This window comes from Diabrotica undecimpunctata, chromosome 2 (assembly GCF_040954645.1).
Source record: "Diabrotica undecimpunctata isolate CICGRU chromosome 2, icDiaUnde3, whole genome shotgun sequence".
Lineage (NCBI taxonomy): Eukaryota > Metazoa > Arthropoda > Insecta > Coleoptera > Chrysomelidae > Diabrotica > Diabrotica undecimpunctata.
Genome location: NC_092804.1, coordinates 80,277,637 through 80,303,757, shown reverse-complemented (window position 1 = coordinate 80,303,757; position 26,121 = coordinate 80,277,637). Strand labels below are relative to the sequence as shown.

At 31.5% G+C, this 26,121-nt stretch overlaps 1 long non-coding RNA gene across 2 annotated transcripts in view; it reads right to left on the bottom strand.

The window, feature by feature from the left end:
- Positions 1–20,451, bottom strand: part of LOC140433359 (uncharacterized) — a 502,525-nt gene extending 482,074 nt beyond the window's left edge. For both annotated transcript variants that reach the window (XR_011949932.1, XR_011949931.1), the window contains exon 1: positions 20,178–20,451. This is a non-coding gene — a long non-coding RNA (uncharacterized lncRNA). The remainder of the gene's footprint in view (positions 1–20,177) is intronic.
- Between the last annotated feature and the right edge of the window lie 5,670 nt (positions 20,452–26,121).

Here is a 26,121-nt window from a genome sequence, read left to right as displayed (position 1 = left end):
CAGCAAACTAAGCAAGGTGCAAACACTTGCTTGCATTCGAATCATAGGGGCTATAATAAGCACACCAACGGCAGCATGACGACGATACTGGAGCTCCCAGTACAGCTCTACACACTCTTAAAGAGCTCTTAAAGATAGAAAACCTGAGCAACGTAACAATTAGAACAGGACATAGTAACATCATAAATAAAAACAGTGATACCGAATGAATGACAATTTCTGACCATATGTTATGCAGATACAAGCCCACAGTATCTTTTCAAATGGAAATTTACCCACGAGGGTGATGAGGCAGAGGAAACATTCGACCCAGACTACAGGGTAATACCTAATACACAAACAGGTCTAAAACTGCAGAAGGGTCTGGGGCAGGAATATTCAGTAGTGGCGGAAATCTAAACATTTCTATTCCATTAGAAGAATATACCTCCCTATTTCAGATAGAGATTTTTGCCATACTGCACTTTGCAAGAGAAATTAATATAAGTACTTTCGAATTAAAGAGGACAAATATGAACTGAACTGAAGAGGACTCAACTTTAAGCTAGTAAGAAATGCCTAGAGGAACTTAACAGGGTGGCCGGTAGAACAGTGTCACACTGGTATGAGTTCCAGGTCACCGGCAATTTCAAGGCAATGAAATCTGTCGCAGTTACCAAAAGACACGGCAAAATGTATATCGGATTGACATGTACTAATAGGGCTCAGAGTTATAAAAGTCTTTCTTAGTGGATATGTTTTAGTAAATGAACACCTGCATAAGATGGAAACAACTTTACGGAATGTTCTTGTAATTTGAATCGGGTGTAGCTAAACTATCGGTATTGCTACCCTACCGTCATCTCTCAATTCTGCCTGGGCAGGCAGCTTTTTTCTATTTTAATAATCTCAACACCAACTGAGTAAAGAGCGGCCAATGAGATGAGGTTGTGAATTGTGTTTGCTAGCGGAGAATATGTCCAAACGAACAATTTAAACCAACATACTGCAGTTCATAAAATAGCTATATTTTGAAGTAGTATCTAGGTCTACTAATGTTGCCGATGGTAATGATAGGTCTATATTAACGTCAGATGTCGGAAACTGCAGTAAATATAGCTTCACCAGAAACAGTTACGTGTGATGAGGGTTCGACAGCCCCTTCTTCTTCTTCTTCAGCATTAAGTAATCCAACTTTGGACTTAGGCCTCCCCCAAAACAATCCAGTGTCTTCTTTGCGCCACTTGCTTCCAGTTGTGTCCTCCGATCTTCTCAATGTCATCAGCCCATCACATTTGTTGTCTTCCTCTGCTTTTCTCTCCTAACCATGGTCTCCATTGTTGTATTTCGTGGTTCCATCTTTTATCCTTCAGTCGGGCATTGTGTCCTGCGAAGCTCCATTTTAATTTGGCAGGTTATTTGCCTGCGTCTTTTACTTTGGTTTTGCTTCTAATCCATTTGTTTGTTTTTTTTTGTCTATAAGTCTCACCCCGTCTATAAGTCTCACCCATCGCTCTTTATGCCTTCACTATTTTCTCCATATTAGACTTGATGAGTGTTCACGTCTGTGAACCATACGTGAGTATATGGAGGATACACTGATCGTAAATTCTGGTTTTCAAATATTGTTCTATTTTAGTGCCTTACAAGATCCAACTCAACTTCCAAATCCTACCCACGCTAACCTTAATCTTGAGGTAATTTCGTCGGTTTGATTTTCTTTGTTAACTTTCATTTTCTGTCCCAGGTAGATGTATTTGCTTACTGTTCCTTACCAAGGAACTAGGTACTTAAATACAGAATTGATGCTGGTGATCATATTCTGGAAAACTATCCTAAAATGCTCCCAGGAATTCAATTCAGTTGTAATACTGTTATTAAGAAAAAAATGGTTGAAGCGATTAAACGAAGCCAATATATTTCTATTTTGGTAGATGAAACAACTGATGAATCAGCTCCAATGAACAATTAGTATTTTTTGTGCGATATGTAGACAAAAAAAATACTCTTCAAAAGAAGATTTTCTACGATCAGTAGTGGTGCAGAATTTAAGTGAGGAGGCATTGACAAGCGTTATTATACAACAACTCAGACTTGTTTCTCGTAAGTTACTGAGCTCAAATTTCGACTTAGTCCAATGTTACCAAATGATTGAATACGTAATAAAGACTTTCGAAATAATAACACTTACAATTATTGTCTTTTTGATAAGGCTGCCACATTGGCTCATTCTGCAGACATAGAAATGAAGGTATTCCGATTTGCATCTAGATAAACTCATCGCAAATATTTCTACAAATTCTTATGAATATTATTGATCACCTACTCAGCGACTTGGAAGATTTCCTTCAAATACACACAATAATGTAATGAAACTCCAGTTCTTCATTCCTAATTTGTCATGCGATTCCGAAAGCAATAGTCAGGAACTATCCAAAAACTTAGCGGACAGCTACTACTGTGGTTTGAATTTTAGAAGACCCAGAGAAAGAAACCGGACACTGCAATTGAAGCTTTGCTGCACACAAGGAGGAACCTTAATCCAGATATAAATAAGATACTCACCATAATCAGTGTCCTGCCAGTGACGACTTGCACCACGGAACAATCATGATCAACTCTGTTGAAGACCTATCTCAAATCGAGTATGAACCAGGAGAGACTAAAAATGGTTTGGTGTTACTTAATATTCATAGCAACACTGACTTACATCCAGACTAAAGCATAAAACTTTTCGCAAGAAAACATCCTAGACGACTCCAACTACATTTAACTCTAAATAGGCTTTAACTGATAAGATTTAAATTTTAATTAAAATTCAAATTATTCTTTATGTTTTGTCTTCAGTGAAAATTATTTTAATTTACAATAATAATAATATTTTCGGTAAATCTAGCCACTCCCTACCATTATGAATTTCTAGGTCGGCACCTGTATATATATATATATATATATATATATATATATATATATATATATATATATATATATATATATATATATATTATATATATTTGATCGCATTTATTAAAGTAAATATTTTCAATTGTAAGTATGCACGATTAGAAAATAGTATTTCTTAATGTCAAAGAAAAACATCAAAGGCGAACGTTTTATTATGCAAATTAATTAACAGCTAAGTTACTTACGTAAGTGTCTAATGTTGCATTTTGTTAATAACGAAACCGTCTAGAAACTATCAATAAGCCAATTATGCCCAATTAATGTTGTTAATGTTAATTACTAATAAAAATTTTGTTTAACAAACAGACTGTAAACACGAAAGAGAAGTTGACTCCTCAGTTTACTCATTTTTAATTAATTGGACCAATAACATTGATGAGATCCGACGTATGGTTAAAGAAAGATAACACGATATGTGACAAATGGTAAAGAGCAACGACCTACTTTAATTGTTCGGTGATAAATTTTAAATGCCCCTATGATTAAATCAAATTAATATTTACCGAACTGTATGTACATCAATATAAAGCGTTTCTTTTATTCAAGTTTATTTTTAAATATTCAAGTACCTCTATAATTCAATATTTGAAGTAGGTGAGTAATAAGTTTAAACCGTCAGAATGGTTTAGTATACAGTTATAAGCAGGGAGCCTGTGTTCATTAACTTGATAAGTTAAAGGGGAGAGTTTTGTAGGTCTGTATGTGGTCCTGATATAGTTAATGAGTATGAAGTAATGAATAAATAACTAAAAAAGATTCATACTATGTTTTTTGTATTTTTAAAATATAAATAATATTTTTTTAATTAAAGAATATAATACATTAAACAAATTATATTAAAATAATTCGATAAATTATTGTTTTTTTCCCACGCCACCTACTAACGTATCAACAAAGCATACGTTATTTACTTCTGACAGACCCGTCAAAGTCAGACTAAATATTAAAATATTAATAAAATATAAATAAATACCATTTGATAGTAAATTTATTTATTATATAAACTAAATAGGATCGTTAAAAAGAAAATTGGAGAATAGTATGAAAGAAATTTATTACATAAAAAATTTTAAAACATTTAAAATATCAAAATAGCAAATAATGGTCAGCTTCGACATTTTGTATAACGGACTCCTCTTTGTTATATATAGCTAACCATTATTACATGGAAAGAATTTAGAGAAGAACTTCAGGAAGAATATATAACAAATAATAGAAACTTTTGAAAGACAATACGACACATAAGGCAGGGAAAACGAAAGGAAACAAACGCAGTAAGCAACATACTTCAAACCAAATACAAATTACTTCAAAAGCCCAGAACAAATAGCTAGGGTATGGAAAGAATATTATGAGAAAAAATTTGATACCGAAGTGATAAAGGAAGACAATATAATCAATGAAGGCGAAGAAAACACAGAGCCAGAGCAAATAAGTAGAGAAGAAGTAATAGAAGAATTATCAAATATAAAAATAGGCAAGGCAGGTGGAGATGATGAAATTAAACCGGAAATGGTAAAATACATGGGAGAAGAAGGAATAAACTGGCTATGGAAAATATATAGAGGCGTGGGAAAAACAAACAATCCCTAAAGACTGGCAGAACAATATCATCGTGCCAATATACAAAAAAGGAGAACATGTAAACTGCTACAACTATAGATATAGAGCAATATGTCTGTCATCGGTATGCTTTAAAATATATACGAAAATAATAGAGAAGAGACTGAGACAAGAAGTAGAAATGGTATTGGGTATTGGTATCATTTTAAATTGGCTTTTTTTTAGGCCTTCAAACTCTACGAATATTTCGGTTTCTAGTGTTCTCTCTATGATGTTTATCAGGAATTGTATGTTATCATATGTTCGCTTACTATGTACACAGTTCTATGTGTGGTTTCTAATTTATTTTCTGATATTTCATTTAATCTTCTCTCCAGTATTCTTGTATCTTAAAGAATATAGTATTATACCTTTATTAGTATTTTAATAATTCATTTATTGTTATTAGCTTTATTTTTTCTTCTCCCCACTTAATCCTACTGATTGTTATTCTCTGTTTATGACTCGTACTCGAGCTCTTGTTTCGTGTATTTTTGAATTATTCTTCTTAGACATTTGTTTATGAATTTTTGTACTTTACCTATATTTTATTTATCATTTTTCTATATTTTCTATATATATATATATATATATATATATATATATATATATATATATATATATATATATATATATATATATATATATAACTTTACAGCTGATGGGTTAGGTCCAAAGAATAACGGAATAAAAGAACATAATATAATATGAAAATAATGTAATAAAATAAACTGATTAAAATACCTCCAAAAATTATTAGCATACAATGTTTATCAAACAAAATTCGTTCTACGTACGTGAACCTTCAATAATGCATAGATAATATAATACAACTACAATCTAAGATACAGCTTATTATTCTACATAAACAAATCAAATAATATTCAGTGTCCTTCTTAATGCAATTTTGATATAACGATTGTACCAAGAAAAATTTGTATGAATTATCCAATTCTCTCCAATTCTCTCCACAGCTCCGTCTCCCCTCTCAGAATAAATTTGATCTCCTTCGACTATTGACAACTTATTCACACGTTACTAATATGATATAATATTTTTTAACCCAAAATTCTCAAATTTAATATATTATGAATGTTTCTCCCGTTGAAACGCTTCCTCCGCCTTGAGTTGTCCAATTCCTTGTTCTTTGCAAAATGAACTATCAGTTCTCAGCAGCCTTCTATGTAATTGGCAATATTAAACAAGATATTGAAATTTAGTGTCTTCAATGCTCTCCTTCGAATGCACGTACCTTTCCAATGTTGCCAGCCTCTTTTCCTCTCGCCAAACTTAATCTCTCGTTCCGAAATAAACAGCGATACGTAGAATACAAGTAGGAAAAGTTTACTTACAAATTTGTACCAGATTAGCTACAGTCGGACACAATTACTTCACCAACTCACAACTTATTCTTTATCACTTACTACCCTTCGTGGATACCACCTCGAAAACCAACCATTCACTTTAAGAAACTGGAACTAACTGCTTCTCTCATCTCCTCTATCCATTCATCCAACCTCTCATTATACACACCCATCACCACTTTCCAAATTCTCGGCCAATCAGAAATTTGCATACCACTCCCACATAAAATCAGAAATAAATACAAACTTTCCTAATTCATATTATTTCTACAAGGACACTTAATTTCTACTGGGTATTTACATATTCCGAACAATCATTTATTTATTAACTATTTTTATTGTCCTTTTCATGGCGCAAATCCGGCTTACGGAACACTTTATGGCTTATGGGGAAAAACCATCGTTAACTTCTATTCATTGTTATATTTATACAAAAGATTATTTATGACTAAGATTACCTCTGGTTAATTCCAGGAGTATTTTTTTATTTTCTATATTTTTACCCTTCAATTTTGAATACCACAACAAAATATATATGAAAATCACTCGGGAAGGACCGCGTTGAGAATTTAATACTCATAATACACTAGTTGTGAGTATTCAATTCTCAACGCTGGTCGTCCCGAGAACTTAGCAACTTTCATTTACCTGACCGCGGTAAAATCTATATATATATATATATATATATATATATATATATATATATATATATATATATATATATATATATATATATATGCTTGTTGAAAAATAGCCGAGTCGTTTAAGCAATAATTAAGTGTTTTAATTACAACAGACCAACAAACCCAGGAATTTTAAAGTACCTAGCACTAGTAATCAAAAAAAGGTTTCTGTATAACAATATATATATATATATATATATATATATATATATATATATATATATATATATATAGAGAGAGAGAAAGAGAGAGAGAGAGAGAGACAGAGAGAGAGGAGAGAGAGAGAGAGAGGAGAGAGAGAGAGAGAGTTTTGAGGTTTATTGGGATACGCAGCGGTGAAATAGGTATACTCTTTCAACTAAGTTTCAAGCTTTCGAAAATGTTTATTTTCATCGTCAGGAAAAAACTGAAATAAAGTGCGACTGTTAGTAAAGCATCCTGATAGCTATAATTCTAGCCTTCATTTGCTTCAGCAAATTGATTTTTATTGTTAATTCATAATATTATCATATAATATCATCGTCATTCAATAAATTCTTCTCCATTTTTTCCTTTTTCACTATCCTTTAGCTTCATTCCGTATTTATCATCCTGATATATAATTGCCCACTCTAGTTTTTTCAAGACGAATGCGATGTATGGTAGTTAAATATAGCTAGTTCAAACAATATTTTCGCACGTCAAATATTTGCTTGTATTGACGGTTCTAAATACAACTCGTTCTGTTGCCTGATAGTTATCTATTTAAGACAATTTCTTTTGTTACACTTTTAGTTGACAATGTCTACGTGATTGAGACTTAGTATTGGTGTGTATATATTAAAAAAAAAATTTCTTGACCCTGTTAAACTGTAGTTGATACATTACAGTTTTACTCTCATTTTACGACTTTCATTTGCAGTTTTTCGTTAAAAGAAAGATATTTCACTTTACTTAATTAATTATTGACGTACATATTAAAACAGTTAAATGCATAAATTATTAACTAGAGACCTACAATTTCTTTCTCACGTAACATTTATTTAATTTATAGTTTACATTTATCTCATAAATATACTGTGTTTATAAAATGAATCAATCTGTTGTTGTCCGATTACGTCATCTACCACTCCTTATCGTTTCTAAAAGAGCATTTATCTCTTTTGTCGCACTGACATACACCTTGTTCCCAACTTCTTAAGAGTCAATAGATAATTTGATTCATGCAAGAGATAAAGAAAAGGAGTGAACCCTGTATTCGACAATACTATAGTAAACATATTTATCAGTAGATTATCTAGGCCATTGGACTTTAGTTTGCCAGATAGAAATACACGTAGATATATGACATATTAATTATTTATAACAAAATTGTATACTCTAGGTTAATGATTTTAAAAAAAAGTAATATATAGGCGGTCAATTGTAAAAAACGTTCGCCACTCATTTAAAAGGTCAATTTTGATGATAACGTCAATAACCCGATGTGGTCTGCGCATTTATAGACAGAAAGTACAAATAACTATACAGGAAATATATATATATATATATATATATATATATATATATATATATATATATATATATATATATATATATATATATATATATATATAATAGTCTCCCGTTTTATACCGCTCGCGGCTTTGGGAGCATAGCAGTGTATTCTGCTATATCTAGGGCCTACGGTATACAAGGAAGGTAACATGGCCAGTGCTACGTTTCAACCGCCTACTATTACCCCTGGTTTTGCGCAAGGTACTCATTTTATTCAGTCTGAGTCGACCTGGGGCCTATAGACATTTTTAAAAATGTCTAGTTGTTCTTGCCGGCGGTAGGATTCGAACTCCGGACCACCGGCATGCGAGGCAAGCATCCTACCGCTTGCGCTACGCAGGCCCCCATATATATATATATTTATATATATATATATATATATATATATATATATATATATATATATATATATAGCAAAACTGGTAGGATTATCGACCGAAACGTACATAACAATTTATTGTAGTGATTTATCGGGTATGCGGTCTGTTAATTGGAAAAAAAACTCTTTTTTCTTTTATTTCTCTATATTTCGCTGATTTTTTGTTAGCTTCATCAGGAGACAACTAAAATATGGTTAAAATTTGTATAAATATAAGGTGAGAATAAACAATGAATTACTTACAGATTTAGAGTTTAAAATATTTAAAAATGTTCTTGTACATAATATGTTTAAAAACAGTACTAACAATATTGGTTAAAACCACCTAGGTCACTAGTAATTAAATATAAAAAGCAAACAAAAACAACCAAGAAACAATTAAAACACAATAAAATTACACATTAAAAATATACAGGGTGATCTAAAATATAATTGTAAACAAAAAAATTATTTTAACATACTAAGAATATTACAGTAGATATTGTTCAACTGTCCCGTGACTGCCTTGTAATTTACTGCATATTTTTCTCTATTAATATGACACATTTCTAAAATCAATCTTTTTTTGTAATTATTCTCTTGCTGTAGAACCCTGAAGTTTGAGTAGTCAAATTGATGCCCAGTTTTTAAGTAATGGTCAACTGCCGCACATGTATTCTTCTTTTTTGTGCAGTCACTTTTGTGCTGTGTGACCTTTTGTTTTACCCATTGAGGAGATTGGCCAACATAATAGCTCTGGCAATCCAAACAAGGCAGTTGGTAGATAACATTAGTTTTATTTACAGTTGGTGTCTTGTCTTTCACTTTAGAAAACAGTTGTCGATTTTCTAATAAATTATATTGGACAATTTTAATGTTGGTAAATTGTTTAAATAAACTAGTCACAGAAGGTGTTAACTGTTTTATTAATGGTAGTTTTTTATATTGGATTGTTTGCACTGCTCCGATATTTTTGATACCAATCTATCAATATTTTGTTGTGTTCAGTTCTTATTAATTTGGTGTCCAGAAATGATATCGAACAATTATTTTCAATCTCTAAAGTAAATTGGATATGTTTGTTGTGAAATAACGACATCCAGCAAATGGTCCAAAATTATGGTTTCAGGTTGCTATTATGGACTAAGCCCCATAATAGCAACCATCATTTTGGACCATTTGCTGGATGTCGTTATTCCACAATAACCTTTCCCTTTACTCTTCATTACAAAATTTGTAGACGGTCTTATATGTTCTGTTCCTACTTACAGTCGAAACATATTTTATTTGTCCTAATAAAGAAACTAAATAGTTTCGTAAGCTTGACTTTCAATAAAAGAGTATACAGTGTTTTAATCACTGGACCTTTTGACCGCAATCTCTTTAGAAGTTTGACTTTACTAGCCGAAAACAACTACTATATATAGTAGGATAGATTGATATTAAACTAGCCTTTGATAGATTGCGCTACTTGATACCGAATTGGTTTCGGTGTTGACATTTGCCATTCATGACATGACGTCTGTCAAAATTTTAAGTTTTAAAAACAATTAGTTTGGTTTTTACAGCCGTCAAAAGCAAGCAAATTTTGTGTTTTCGGAGTAACGGAAAAAGTCGAGTATCGTTCGGTGATTAAGTTCCTCCACAAAAAGGGCAAAACGAATGTGCAAATCTAAGCCGACCTGGACGAAGTTTGTGGTGAGGTTGAACATTCGTTAGGAACAGTAAAATTTTGGAAAGCGGAATTTGTTCGTGATCATACTAGTGTTTTTGATGATGAGCGTCCCGGGAGACCAAATGAAGTCACCACGCCGGAAATGATCAACAAAGTCCATAACATGATTATGGAAGATGGTCGAGTTAAGCTCCGCGAGTTAATAGAGGTCCTAAACATTTCCTACGAACGCGTACACAACATCATTCACCATCATTTGGACATGAAAAAGCTATCCACGCGATGGATGCCGCGTTTGCTGACAATCGATCAAATGCAAAAACGTGTGACCACTTCGGAGACGCTTTTGGAGATGATATGGCGCGATTCGAAATATTTTTTTCGCCGATTTATCACCGTTGATGGAACCTGGATGCATTATTACAAACCGGAAACCAAAGAACAGTCGAAACAGTGGCGCAAACACGGCGAAGGGCCGCCGAAGAAGTCAAAGGGTGCACATTCGGCCGGCAAAGAGATGGCAACTGTTTTCTGGGATGCGAAGGGCATCATCCACATAGACTACTTGGAAAAAGGAAAAACAATCAATGGTGAGTACTACGCAGCATTATTGGATCGATTCGATGCCGAATTGCGTCGAAAACAACCCAGTTTGCAACGTAAAAAAGTGCTCTTTCACCAAGACAATGCACCGGCTACCCGATCGGCCGTCGCCATGGCAAAATTACACGAATTGGGCTATGAATTGGTTAAACACCCTCCGTATTCCCCAGATCTTGCCCCCAGCGATTTTTTCCTGTTTCCAAACCTAAAAAAATGGCTCGGTGGACGGCGTTTCGCAACAAATGATGAAGTCGTCGCTGAAACTTTGGCCTATTTTGAAAAGCTCGAGCAAAAGTACTATTTGGATGGAATAAAAAAATTGGAACATCATCTTACTAAGTGTATCGAGCTAAAAGGGAAATATGTTGAGAACTAAATCGATTTAATTCCAAAAAACTTGTCCATTATTATATTTTATATTTGTGTGTTGAGTGTCAAGGTTTATTTTAAATAATCTCAACGACTAGTGAGTTTCACTGACAAATTGTGATATTTTGTAAACATTTACACATTTTTTATATATATTACAGTATCTTGAAAAGGGAATAAAACAATTCCGAAAGCTTGACAAAAAGTCAAAAGAGTGTTTCTCATTTATATATATATATATATATATATATATATATATATATATATATATTGTTATGATGTATTGTTTGTTTGAATGATGAGCAATGAGTATTTTTAATAATATAGGGTTTTTATCGCGGTTCTCAAAGAATTAGTTTGTAAGTACTTTTTTAAATTATCTTTATTATAACTATTATGAAACACACATATATATCTAACCTAGCCAATGTAAATTTAAAATAAACTATCTTTAAATTGATATTCTTATAAAACTAATTAAATTCTATAGACAATGTAAAATTTAAACAAACTATCTTCAAAATTGAAATTGTTATGACACTAACTAAACTATATTAACAAAATTTTGTACCTTTCTTTCACTGAATGCCTAAATGAACTGCTTTCCACTATATAGATTCTAATCACCACTGAATGTCTTCGTACTTCGGTTATCCTTGTTTTTGTGAAATTACTTTTTCCAATTATCAGCTTCTACCAATTTAAGATATATTTTTCTTCACCAGCATTTATAAACCACCAAGCAAACCAGCAAAACAGCATTTATATTTATTCTTCTTTTCAATATACCAATATCCAATTATTATAAGTTGATTTATACTAATCTCCAATCATAATATAATTTTAATTTCTTCCAATATCCATCCAATATTCTTCTAATATACTTTTTTTATCTTCAATAATTATTTGTGTATAATTATAAATGTGCATTAAAATATATGCATAATTTTTAATCTTCATTTAACTCACTATATTAAACAATTGGACTATTAACTGAATGGACTGGACCTACTTTCTTACTAAACTCTGACTGCTTACTAAAACTGCCTGACTATAACTTTCTGACTAAAAACTGTCATCTTGAATCCAAATCACGGGTATTTATATCTTTTTGGATGTTCCAGAACCATCTGGTAAGAGATCATGTTCGATTTAGTTCTATTTCTTCTATATGGATGTTCTCGAAAAAAGTATCTGTTCGATCCACCGACATAATCATTATTCCAGAATGTTCCAACATAAACAAAGGTCAAATTCGGCATTCTGGAGAATTCGTTAATGTTCTATTGATAATTTTGTTTACATTTAGGCTTTTCAGATCAGAATAAACATTTAAATCATTAAATATATATAAATTAAACATTTTAAACTAACATTATTATTATAACCCCACTTAAATTCGTAAATATTCTTAAACGTCACTTCAGAGTATGTATATCTGGTTGCCTAGTCACATGGCTCACTTAAATATATCTACCACATTATAATTACTAAAATACAACTTTTTACAATTATTATATGCTAATTTCTTAAAAATGCCCTCACATAAATAATTTTTATAAAATTCTCTAGTATATAACTTATTAAAATAACCAAATATCTAATATTATCTAATGTGTAACTTATAAATTAATTTCTAATCACTATTTTTCTTTCTCCTATGTCATATCAATATATATATATATATATATATATATATATATATATATATATATATATATATATATATATTTATAAATATATAACTGTTTTGGATGGGTTGGAGTCAATAATAGGGCTATTGGTTAACTATTTTTTTTATTCTCGAGCTTTCAATTGTGTTTACAATTATTATCAAGAGCTAAAAAAGACAAAATACTTACAAGGTTGAACTAAAAAGAAAAAACAATTTTTGTTAACTTACCAAATAAAAATTAGTTTGGTAAGTATATATATATATATTGATATATATATATATATATATATATATATATATATATATATATATATATATATATATTGATATGATTGGTGTTTATAGAAAATAATTTATAGGTTACACTACTAGATAATATTAGATATTAAAAGTATTTGGTTATTTTAATAAGTTATATACAAGAACATTTTATAAAAATTATTTATGTGAGGGCATTTTTAAGAAATTAGCATATAATAATTGTAAAAAGTTGTATTTTAATAATTATAATATTGTAGATATATTTAAGTGAGCCATGTGACTAGGCAACCAAAAATACTCTTTAAAGTGACAGATAGAAATTCATAATTAGGAATATAAAGTGGGGTTATAATAAAATGTTAGTTTAAAATGTTTAATTTATATATAGTTACTGATTTAATTGTATATTCTGATCTGAAAAGCCTAAATGTCAACAAAATTATCAATAGAAAATTAACGAATTCTCCAGAATGCAGAATTTGACCTTTGTTTATGGTGGAACATTCTGGAATAATGTTATGTCTGTGGATCGAACATATACTGTTTCCAGAAAATTCAGACATGTGTTTAATGGAACAAATCGAACATGATTTCTTACCAGATGGTTCTGGAACATGTAAAAAGATATAAATACCCGGTGATTTGGATTCGGTCCATTCAGTTAGTCAATCAGTTATGAGTTACAGTTACTATGATGGCCAGTTTTAGTATGAAAATTAGTTAGAGGCAGTCAATCAGTTACAATTGTTCAATATAGTGAGTTAAATCAAGATTAAGAAACAGTATAAAGAAAATATTATTGAAGATTAAAAATTATGTTATGTATAAATGATGATAATGGAAGAAGTATTAATTGAATATTAAAATTAAATAATATTTTTGGTGATTGGATATTGATATATTGAAAAAAAGAATAAAAATAAATGCTGTTTGCTGGTTTGCTTGGTGGTTTATAAATGCTGTGAAGAAAAATATCTTAAATTGGTGGAAGCTGATAATTGGAAAAAGTAATTTCACAAATACAAGGATAACCGAAGCTGAGAAGAAGACATTTGAGTGGTGATTATAATCTATACAGTGGAAAACAGTTCATTTAGGCATTCAGTGACAGAAAGGTACAAAAATTTGTTAATATAATTTAGTTAGTGTCATAATAATTTCAATTTTGAAGATAGTTTGTTTAAATTTTACATTGTCTATAGAATTTAATTAGTTTCATAAGAATTTTAATTTAAAGATAGTTTATTTTAAATTTACATTGGCCAGGTTAGATATATATGTGTGTTTCATAATAGATAAAATAAAGATAATTTAAAAAAGTACTTACAAACTAATTCTTTGAGAACCGCAATAAAAACCCTATATTATTAAAAAATCCTCATTGCTCATCATTCACAAACAATACATCATAACAATATATATATATATATATATATATATATATATATATATATACATATATATATATATATATATATATATATATATATATATATATATATATATATATATATAATGCAATCGAAAACAGGAAAAGCTATAAGAAAACAAACAAGAAAAGCAATAATCATTGAAAAGAAGCAAATCGTTGCTCTAACAAACGAAAACACCAGAATTACAGACAGAAAGGAAATAATACAACTCGTGACTAAATTCTACCAAATTCAGTACCCAAGAAGATGTGCCAGAAGTCCTTCCAAAAGAAGGAGAATCGACTATTACAAAAATGAAAAACAGTAAAGAAGCTGGAATAAATGGTATAATTCTGGAACTGCTTACATACACTGAAAAATCTTAGCAGGCATTTTTACGAACTGCCTAAGATTGAGATGCATGGTCTGGTATGCAGACCTATAAGTCTACCTACCAATAATATACAAGATATCCGCAAAAATTACTTCAGAAGTGGATTGAGTACTATGGATCATATTCATACACTTCGAGAACTAACGAGTAGAGCTAAAGTAAAAATGTAAAATACCGCTAGCATTAACCTGCATAGATTTCGAAAAAGCTTTCAATTCTATATATCCCAAGGCCGTAATAGAAGCTTTGACCAACGAAGGCATTGACAAACCGTACATAGAAACTTTACCAAATATATACAGACAAGCAAAAGCTAAGGTAAACATTAATGAAAACACTCCAGAATTTCCCACTACCAGAAGTGTCCGACAAGGAGAAGCAAATTCACCAAAGCTCTTCACAGCAACTCTGGAAAATATATTCAGCAAAATGAACTAGCAGAACAAAGGAATATCCATTGATCGAGAATACCTCAGCCATCTAAGATTTACAGACGACATCGTTCTGATTGCTAATAATCCCGCAGAACTACAAGAACTTATAAGTGACCTAAATGCAGCTAGAAATGAAGTTGGCCTAAAAATGTACTTGGTAGAAAAAAAACCATGTACAACGAGCTAGTGGATGCCCAAGATATAATATTAAACAACACTGCACTTGAGACAGTAGACGAGTATGTATACCTGTCACAATTAATACATCAATCCGGCTCCTTACTTCCAGAAATCAACAGAAGGATAAAACTGGCTTGGGCATCTTTTGGTAGAAATGCCGTTATATTCAAATCGAAGGTGCTAATCCACCTGAAGACAAAAGCATTCGATCAGTGTATACTACCAATCATGACATATGGCTGCGAAACTTGGACACTAAAGAAAGAGATAATATCGAAACTCTGAGTCACTGAAAGGTCAATGGAGCGATACATGCTAGGTATAATAAAGACAGATTGAAAAAGGATAGAATTGATGAGACAGAGAAATGAAGAATGAATAAGTAAGGAAGGCTGCACCATAATCGGTAGAATATGCTGGGAATGATGATGATAATATATATATATATATATATATATATATATATATATATATATATATATATATATATATATAAATGAAGAGATCGATACATACTTCTCTTATATAATCTAGGTATAGTCCACCTCCTATCAAATGTCTGGAAGTGGTCTTAGGTAGGACCTGTCTGGCAACACATGCTCCTCCCAAGATAAGTTCAATGCAGCAGCACGTTGTATTACATCCTCTATTCTCGTTCTAAGTATTTTTTCATTGTGGAAGCGATCTTTTAAAGTTATTTACTGCATAATTCGTGCCACTGAGCGCTGTTTTACTATTATTTTATTGCCGGCTTTTATGGTAAACGTAATTGTCTCTAATGTCTTCACTGTAAGAATGCATGATCGTGATGAAACATGAGCCTTCAGTCTACGTCCGAGTGTTGGTTTTCTCTGCTCAAGTAAATCACATGATTTAAGTAAATATTCTCTCTCACTCTTGCTATCACTTCCTCTCCCATAATAACTGCTACTTATACAAAGTACTTAATAATCTTGATCTTTGTTAGATTCATTTTTAAGCTTATTCTTCCTAAAACAATTCTTAATTCTGAAAGCATTACTTGTAGCTGGTTGAGTTCTCTACTAATTATAAAAATATCACCCGTAAAGCGAATATAACTCAGATATCGCCCGTCAATATCTAAACCTTTTTACTTTTAGTTCAGCTGTTTGAAAACGCCCTCTACATTCAACGTGAATAACTTCGGAGAAATCGTATCGCCTTGTCTCACTCCTCTATGAATTTGTATTTTGTAAGGTTTTATATTCGTATCAATTTTTATTTATAATGTAGCGTTTTCGTAGATATATATGTTTTAGCAGGTTCATATAATATCGAGTCTCTGCTCGCGTTATCCATTGCTTCAAATACGGCCTACAGTTCGAGTGAATCAAAGGCCTTGTGATAGTCAACAAAGACTAAATGTAGTGGGACATTGTATCATTTTTCTCTTATTGTTTCATTTCTCTATCAAAATTAGGATGATCTGAATCTGTTCTACAGTACTATAATCTTTGCGGAAACCTACCTGTTCTGGAAGGTAATAGCTGTCGAATTTGTCAGATAGGCTTAGAAATTATTTTTTGTGAGAACTTTGTATGAATGAGGGACTAAGGCTGGGAATTGATAATTTTCGATCTTCTGTTTATCTCCCTTTTTAAGCAATAACATGACTTAGGCATTTTATGAACTGTCTGGGACTCTCTCATCTGTTAAACATTTAATCAGAAGAACTCTTATTGCCTCTGAAGTTGTAGTGCCATCTAATTGTAGCATTTCTTTGGTAATTCCATCCTCACCAGAGGCACGATTACAGTTCATTTGAGATAGAGGATGTGCAATTTCCTCGTGATGTCTGGTAGTTCCGTGTTATAGTGTCTAATGCCTTCTCTTACTTTTTCCTGATTGGTTATTTAATTCTGTATATTTCGGTGTTTTCTTTTCCTTTTTTCGTGCATCTTCTTTCTTGTAGATTGTGATAATTTACTGTTTCTTGGTTCCTTTGAGTTACATATTTTCTTTATTCTTCTTCCTCTTTATAAGCAATTCTGCTTGTTCATTGGCGGATTAATACCTCTATGGAAGGTTGTCACTTCATCTTTTGCGCGGTCGTCCGATACTTCTTCTGCCGATTGGTGATTTATCTCTTGCTATTTTAACGACACAGTCTCCTCTATTCTGCTTATGTGGTTATTCCATTCTTTTTCTCTATTTTGTGTCCATTCAATATTTCGCCTGCAGTTTTGTTGGGTGGATCGAGTAGCTCTACAGAACTGTTGCCGGTCCCAAGCCCGGATAAAGGAGAAGGGGGTCTACAGCCAGGTTAGCATCCTACTGATGGACTTTAAAACCATACATAGAAACAGGATTATGCCTCGGAACAGGAATGATATTTTCTTTATACTGGTTTTAATGTCAGTTCGAATTTTATTTTCAAGTTCATTTTGTTTCACTTCTTCTAGTTTATGTATAGGTTTGAGTCTTTTCTTCAGATTTTCATACATCTTTTTTTTTAATTCTAAGAGTGTAGAAAAGCGTTGTGAGTATATTCATTTTTTCCTCTCTTGTATGGCATTAATAGTTACTTTGACCCTGACAAGTCGATGATCAGTACCTAAATCGAATTTATTCAGTTGTTACGTCAGATATATGTTTTTAGTCGATCTCGTTTTTTTTCCATCCGGACTTCTCCATGTCCCTCTTTTAGTTTGTGTTTTTTTCAAGAAACTGTTCATACAATACAGGTTTTCGATTTTGTAGTTCCTCTGTTTTTGATATTGTCGGTGTTTGTTTCGCCCACTTTGGCGTTAAAAACTCGCCATAACGATGCAGTAGTATGAGTTGTCTACTTTTCGTACAATAGTCTTCATACAATTGTTCTATTTCTACATCTTTCGCAATGATTGTTGGGGCATATACTTGTATTGCCAGTAGTCTGTATATTTGCGATATTTAAGCGACTACAGAATATATATATATAACCCTACCTGATAATGACTTCACTTTATGGTGGTGAATGTTTATTGTTCTAGTCGTCTGGTTACATTTTCATCCACAACATCCCATTTTGTATGTGATAATTCGTCTTCCAGGTTTCTCTAGGGGTTCGTTAGATTGTATAGTCCTTATGTCTGATGTAGCTATACTTATATAGATTTGGTGTTTTATAAGTTGAAATAGTGAAACATTGAGTTGTTACATTGAACATGTATGGGATATGATAAACGGAAGGTTGGACAGATTGCCTGCTCCGATGATAGATTTCCAGAACCTGCTTCGGATTCAGAATGCTTGCTATGCCGCAGGAATATTTTGATCACCTCATTCAAAACATGCATTGCAGAGTATTGCATTACCTTTAAATGAGTTCCAACTCATTACTGATTTTAATGTTATGTACTACCCCAATTGCCAGGACTTTAATTAACTGATACAGTATACATATCCATTTTATTACAAACAAATTCTTCTTATTAAAATGTGTTTAAGTTTAGTGCAACTTTATGGTCCCTAAGATATGTGCCCTTAAACATCGTCTTTTGTTTTGTTTATAGGCACTAAAATGACTAAAAATCTCTACTTTGTAAATTATACAGAACACAGTTTATATCGCTCACATAGTTTGTCATTTTCTAGGCTTTAGTCCCTAGCTTGATTTTATTATCCTGCATTGGTGTTCCTGCAGTAGAACCAGGAGGTCCGAACGAAGATAGTTTTTGGCTTACTTGCATATATTTTTTTTTCACATAAGGTTCCATCTTTTCTATCAGCACCTTACGTCTAATACAAATCAACGCACTAAAATTGTAATAAAATATTACCAAGCACTCATAGAGGTATTTAAAGGTAGGTACCCCTATTTTAAGATTATCCTGTCAATATTATTGTTGAATTGCTATAGAACACATTGGTTTCATAATCTGCTTGTATAGTTTTGTTTTATTTACAAATGTTAAAAACATTTACAAATACATTTAATTTGGTTTTTGGGCTTTCAGCTAAGACGTCTTAACCTTTTTTTCTCTTATTCAACATTCGATGTTGTGGGAATTTACAATCTTCTTGCACAGAACTACAAAATATTCTGGGAACGGTACTACTACTACTATACTATCGTTTTTATGATAAATTTAAGCACACAATGTTCCATATTTGAAAACCATTTTCAATAAGGAAATAAGTTCATTAGAATGCATATATAGTGTTATTTGCATAGATAAACAATGCGCAATGTAAATGTACATGTAAATGGCATACATAAAGAATTAAAATATGAAATTTTGATAAGTTGAAATAAATATTTTCAAGCTAACCTGTATAAAAGATTAAGGTAAGTTAAAATACGTGCTGTATTTATTATAAGATATCGTTGATATTGTGTACATTTCCATAAATGTCATGTACCTACTTAATAAATACGCAAACAATTCGGTAGCACATATTATGTAGGTGTAAAAATCTCAGCTGTTTTCCAGTCCTAATTTTTAATCCATTATTATCAATAACAATATATTGAAAACATACACTTAATATTAATTTTTAATTACAGACTGTCTAATTTTTTTTAGATCTAGCAATTAACCTCTGACCTACAATAAAAACATCTTGAAATGCTCATTACACAATATGATAGGCGGCTATGTTTATGTAAATAAACTATGACTATATATTCACGGGGTATTAACATATTAAAACTAAAATTAAATATATTTCAAGTAAGTCCTAACCTTTTTTGTCAATTGTTTTGTTTATCCTCTTCAGAAAAACAATTTAAAACACTTTGCACATGATCACAATATCAACAAAACTAATTACTAATTCAAAACCCCGTTCAACACATCTTCCCGACAAAGTTCTAACGTTTCTTCTGAGGAAAAAATTTGTATATTCACCAGCAATTCACATACAATTAGGTTCTTTGGCTTTGGTTGGTATCGACAAGCATTTTTTTCATTCACCGGCAGATATAACGTTGCATGTGACGCGACCTTTCTTTGTCGAAAGCGGCGTACGAACTGTTTGTTTGGTGTTGGGTAGATCCGTGCCTCCAAACGAATTGATCGAAGTGTGCTACGACATACGTTCGGGTATTATCGGGTGCGGAGCGTGTCGAGAAAGAGGGTGAATGTTGTGGTTGGATAACTGAAGGATATTTTCTGCAACAATATTTTAAGTTGCAAATAATTTTTAGTGCTTATTAATTTTGAGAAAAAAGAGCAATAAATTTAATTAAACAAGACTTTTAGCTTGTTGCTTCTATTAAGCAGGAATATTATCTCACAGTATGGTTAAAATTAAGTAGATATTATTATATTCTCCATATACCCACGTAAAGTAGATAGAAGGTCTAATCTCTTGGAGCCTGAACTTTCCATGTATATATTTACTGGTGGTTTTTCTTCGCATAATGTAAGGAATCGCACATTTTCCAGGCTGTCGCACGGTAACAAAATGTGCTCTGCTATTTCGTGCTCTAGGTAACAGAATCTGCATAGATTATCATCTGTCAATACCATCAGTTTCAACTGCCTATTCAGCTTATAGTGCACTGTTAACAGACTTATTATGGCTTTGACTGCTTTCCTGCCTTTGCTTATTAGGTCTGCAGTAAATTTTGGCGTATGTTCTACAATGAACTATTTCGGCTATCTTTGTCCTGGTGAATTCCTCCACCATTACAGAGATTTGTGTGCTACCCATTTACTTGCAGCCGGTTTTTGCAAAGCCGCAGAAGGGTTCTGGTCCAATGAATCATAATAATAATAATGTTTATTTACATAATACAATATGAAAAATATATATAATTATAATGCAATATAATAATATATGGTTTTTATATGTTGTTTTAAACATGTATTTGTAGTTATGTAATAGAGGGGTCCGACAGTAAAAAATGGTAAGGGACAATACAGAAGATTTGAGATTTAAAGTGTTGAATTTTGAAAAAAATATTCTTATATTTTTTATAAAAAAATATAAGACTATGAATCATGTTAAAATTAGTTAATTATGTTGTTAATCAGTAGGCAAAATATGAAATACCAAATATTTTTTTACAATGTGCTTATTGAGGAAAATATAACAATATGTACTACAACTTAACATTATTTACCTAAAATATTCGAAAAAGTTTAACGTAACATGTTAAGTGGTGTTTTTTTTTTCTGAATAATGGCTTTGGCAGAGCCAATTAGCCAGACTTGTTTGTGTTTATTGTTAAAATCGACTGAATTTCAATTATTATTGATTGCAGATTCATGGTCAAATGTTAGTACTACATATAGCTAATATTTTTATGGATAGGTACATACATTTTGTTTTGATATATTTTTATTTTGTTTTTTTTTATTCTTTTATTATTTTCTTGTTTTTTTTTTGTTTTGTTTTGTTGCTGTTTTGATTTTTTTTTGTTTTTTGCTTTTTTTTGTTCTTTTTTTTTGGATTCATTTTTTTGTTTTTTGTTCTATTTCTATTTTCTTAATTCTTTTATGTTTTTTTTAATTTGTGGTATACTTTTTTTTTTGTTTTTTTTTTGTTTTTTTTTCAAACCATATTAACAGATTACGCCTATACTATTTACAACTTATATTTATATATTTTAACATGTTTGTAAATGCAATGAAGAATTTCCATATTATTTGGAAATATTAAAAGATTAAGGTTTGTTGGAAAACAACACTTAGAATTTATTAATTCCTTATAAAGTTCGTTTATATTAATAATTTGTAAATCACATTCTAATATAATATGTGTTAGATCGCCTATTTTACCACAAGTACAATTGGGAGTATTTGATAAGCCGATTCCATGCATGTAAGATGGCGTAAGAGCATGATTTGCTCTCAGCCGATTAATGGTCTTTATAAAATGTCGATTAGATTCTGTGTAGAACCATCTTATGGAGGGTATCCTAGTGTTACAATGATAAAAGTTTAAGCCAGTCTTACATTCTCTGTAATGTAAATGCCAATTATTTTTTTGTCAACAAGTTTTTGTCTACTAACGGTGTCAATATCTGTCGCTGGAATTAAATTTCTGTTTACTTTTTCTTCAAGCATGTATGCTGATTTAGCCAAATTGTCAACGATCTCATTGCCTTTTATTCCCGAATGGCCCTTGATCCATGTAATTATTACATTTAATCCTAATTGTATAGTTTTATAAAGAATTTTAAGAATTTCCAGTTCAATGTGGTTTATTTGTTTAACCGTTTGAATGTTGTTAAATCTGTCGACCACGCTTTTACTGTCAGTAAATATAACATAGTTGCTAGTCGGATTCAGTACTACATACTGAAGAGCAAACATTATTGCCATCATTTCTGCTGTGTATATTGAGCATTTACTGGGTAAGCTATACTGGTGATGGTAATTTTTATTTTCGTGGAACATTGCACAGCCCGTTCCATTTGCATCTTTTGACCCATCAGTAAAAATGTACTGATAATTTGTCCATTTTTCTTTAATAATTATATCAAACATATTTGGGAGTAAATGTGAGTTTAAGTAACATATCCTAACCTTTCTAGAAAATAGTGTTTTTGCCATTTCACCGTAGTAGGGCGGAATTTGGCTTTTATAGAGAATATCGTTATATTTTACCGTACTTAGATAGCTTTCTACCAAAGGTATAGATTTTTTAGTTCTCCAGTACCTATGGGTGAGGTCTAAAACTGATAGCTCATTAAGATCTTGAAGGTATTTACAATTTTTGGACATAATTCGGACTGTGAATTTGTCGCTAAGAAATTAGCGGCGTAAATGCAATAGAGGTTCCACCGCTTCATTTTCCATTATTTGGACTGGAGTGGATTTTAAATAACCTAGGCATAATCTCGGGCATTTATTTTTTTGAATTTCAAGTTTGTTTAGATGTGTATTGGACGCTGATCCAAATAAATGACAGTTATAATCGAAAATCGGCCTGATCATGTTACGGTAAAACATCAAAGCAATATTTGGGTCTGCTCCCCAATTTGTTTTACAGAAAGCTCTTAAAATGTTTATTGAGTTTTCTGATTTTTTGACAATTTGATGAATGTGATCTTTCCATAACAATTTCCTGTCTAGATAGGTACCAAGATACTTAATACAGTTTTTTATAGGGAAATTAAACTTTCCCACATTAAGATTGCCTTGTGGAACTCTATGTTTTTGTGAAAAGTAACACACCTCAGTTTTTGTGTCAGAAATTGATAAACCTATTTCTTCATAGTACTGATTTACGATTTCTAATGTGACTTTCAAATTATCCTCACAGGTACTTAACAATTTTCCTGCTGTGTATAAAACAACATCATCAGCATATTGAAGAATTTTTGTATGGTTCGGTATACTAACTTCAAGATCTATGTTGTACAGGATGTATAAAATCGGGCTTAAAATACTCCCCTGTGGCAATCCAATATTAGTGAGTCGAGAGTATGAAAATTCCTCATTATTAATTTTTAAAAAAGTTAGTCTGTTAGAATACAAAGATTTTAAAAAGATCTAGGGATTCCAATATACAACATTTTTTGGTAAAGAATGTTTAAATTAACATTATCAAAAGCAGCAGAAACGTCAAGGGACGCAGCTGCTGTAGACTTATTTGATGTAAAATTAAGCTGAATTGAAGTAACTAGAGCCGTAGTTGCGTCTTGAGTGGACCTAGACTTGCGAAAACCATATTGGGAACTTGGAAGTATACCATCGTGTTCTAGCCAATGTTCAAATCTATTTTTAATTATTCTTTCAAATGTTTTTAAAACACATGAAGATAAGGAGATAGGTCGGTAAGAACTTGGATCACGTTCTGGTCTGCCAGGTTTTTTAATCGGAATTACCAGGTACTCTTTTCAACTATTTGGTACTGGTGTCTTATTTTTCCAAATATTGTTGAAAATGTTTACTAGTGAAATTTTATAATCTATAGGTAAGTTGTATAACAGCGAATATGACACATTGTCAATACCTGGAGAAGTATTATTTCTTTGTTCAAGGGCTCGATGCAATTCCCATAAATGAAAATTTTCGTCAAAATTGTGGTTTTGTCGGGGTACTGTTTGGATATGTTCTTGTACAGTGTCTTCATTTGGAACCCATGCCGGTGCAATTTTTCTATGGAATTCCTGCAACCATGTATCTTCGGGATCAATAGGTACTTTGTTGGCTTGTTTGCGGTTTTTAAAACAATTAACTTTTTCCAGACATCTTTTATTGGTGTTCTTGAGTTAAGGCTTTCGCAAAGATCAATCCAATTCTTCTTTTTCTTCTGTTTGAAGATTTTCTTTGCAATAGCATCTAGTCGTTTATACTCCATTAGGTTTTGGAGCGTTGGATTCTGTTTATAATTTATAAACGCATGTTTTCTATTTTCAGCTGCTAACTGACAATGATTGTTCCACCATGGTTTCGGAATATGAATTTTGTTTTTTTCTTTAATGGAAGAATGTTTTGGGATAGCGACGTTGGCTGCTTGGTTTATATTTGTCGACAATTCTTCGTAGATTAATGGTATTTTCATTGTTTCCAAAGTACTGGTATAGATCATCCAATTGGCTCTGCTAAGGTTCCATATTCTATGTTTTCTACTGGATGTGGCTTCTGCTGCGGAGAAACTTTGTGATGAAAAAATAATTGGCACATGATTAGATCCATAATGTTCTTGTAGAGTATTCCAACGAAAATGAGAGGCGATATCTCGGGAACAAATGGTTAAGTCTACAGCAGAAGGTTTATTGGAAATAGCAAGAGTGGGGGATCCGTCGTTTAAATATTCTAAATTACAGTATTCTATAGCATCTAGAAGATCTTTACTTAATCTATCATCAACTTCGCAGCCCCATGCCAAATTGTGTGCGTTAAAATCGCCTCCAATTATAAATGGTTTTGGTATATTTTCTAAAAAATTGATCCATTGTTGAATTAAAACTTTATTCCTGGGTTCCTTATATAAAGAAATTATATGTAAAGGTTTCTTGAAATGTGAAATTTTTATTGAAATACACTTATATGTAAACGAATACGTATTTTGAAAATTTATTTCTTCATATATGATGTTGGATTTCAAAAGGATTGCACAACCGCCATATCCATCAGGGCGATCAGCTCGAACACAATTAAATTCTTTAAAATTATAATATTTTCCCGGTTTGAACCAGGTTTCAGATAATAGAGCTATAGTGATGTCGTTCTGATGAAGTAAATATTCTAAATTTTCTTTATTGGCAACTGCTGAACGACAGTTCCACTGTAATATGTTTATTTTATTTAAGTCTGCGAATTTGATGCTAGATTTTGGTTAAAATGGTTACTAATTATCTGAATTACATCAGCTTTTGAAATATGTATTAAAATTATTATTTTGTTTAATTGAATTAATAATTGTAAGAACCGAATCTAAAATGACATTTATTACAGAAGAATTTAACTCTTCTGACCGTGAATCTGCAATGTTTAAGTTTTTTTGGTAAAATTAACTTTTAACTATTCCCTCAGGATGTTTTGGAATGGAAACTGTAGATACTATTTCTTTTCTAGCTGTATCAGTTGGGTCTGAATTATTTGGTTTCTGCCTTTTATTCGGCCTACTGGTATTTGTGTGAGGATTAAATAATTATTTAGCAAAATTATTTCCTTGGGAGGAAGTACAAGGTTGTGAATTTTGTGGAAAATTTGTATCATTGTTGGC